This window comes from Anopheles marshallii (assembly GCF_943734725.1).
Source record: "Anopheles marshallii chromosome X unlocalized genomic scaffold, idAnoMarsDA_429_01 X_unloc_23, whole genome shotgun sequence".
NCBI lineage: Eukaryota > Metazoa > Arthropoda > Insecta > Diptera > Culicidae > Anopheles > Anopheles marshallii.
Window position 1 is genome coordinate 136,529 of NW_026525813.1, and position 1,288 is coordinate 137,816.

Below are 1,288 nucleotides of genomic sequence, written 5' to 3' on the forward strand. Positions count from 1 at the left end.
AGACCAACCAAAACATCATTTTTGAGCCCCCAAAATAATGAAAAGTGAAATACAAAATCGATTTCGGAAACTTTTTGGCAAACCAAAACTTTATTGTCACTAGTCAAACTTGTATGCAAGTTGGCTTTTAATACTCGACTTTGACAAATCATTTTTTCAGAGACCAACCAAATCATCATTTTTGAGCCCCCAAAATAATGAAAAGTGGAATCCAAAATCGATTTCGGAAACTTTTTGGCAAACCAAAATTTCATTGTCACTAGTCAAACTTGTATGCAAGTTGCCTTTTAATACTCGACTTTGACAAATCATTTTTTCAGAGACCAACCAAAACATCATTTTTGAGCCCCCAAAATAATGAAAAGTGAAATCCAAAATCGATTTCGGAAACTTTTTGGCAAACCAAAATTTCATTGTCACTAGTCAAACTTGTATGCAAGTTGCCTTTTAATACTCGACTTTGACAAATCATTTTTTCAGAGACCAACCAAAACATCATTTTTAAGCCCCCAAAATAATGAAAAGTGAAATCCAAAATCGATTTCGGAAACTTTTTGGCAAACCAAAATTTCATTGTCACTAGTCAAACTTGTATGCAAGTTGCCTTTTAATACTCGACTTTGACAAATCATTTTTTCAGAGACCAACCAAAACATCATTTTTGAGCCCCCAAAATAATGAAAAGTGAAATCCAAAATCGATTTCGGAAACTTTTTGGCAAACCAAAATTTCATTGTCACTAGTCAAACTTGTATGCAAGTTGCCTTTTAATACTCGACTTTGACAAATCATTTTTTCAGAGACCAACCAAAACATCATTTTTAAGCCCCCAAAATAATGAAAAGTAAAATCCAAAATCGATTTCGGAAACTTTTTGGCAAACCAAAATTTCATTGTCACTAGTCAAACTTGTATGCAAGTTGCCTTTTAAAACTCGACTTTGACAAATTATTTTTTCAGAGACCAACCAAAACATCATTTTTAAGCCCCCAAAATAATGAAAAGTGAAATCCAAAATCGATTTCGGAAACTTTTTGGCAATCCAAAATTTCATTGTCACTAGTCAAACTTGTATGCAAGTTGCCTTTTAAAACTCGACTTTGACAAATCATTTTTTCAGAGACCAACCAAAACATCATTTTTGAGCCCCCAAAATAATGAGAAGTGAAATCCAAAATCGATTTCGGAAACTTTTTGGCAAACCAAAATTTCATTGTCACTAGTCAAACTTGTATGCAAGTTGGCTTTTAATACTCGACTTTGACAAATCATTTTTTCAGAGACCAAC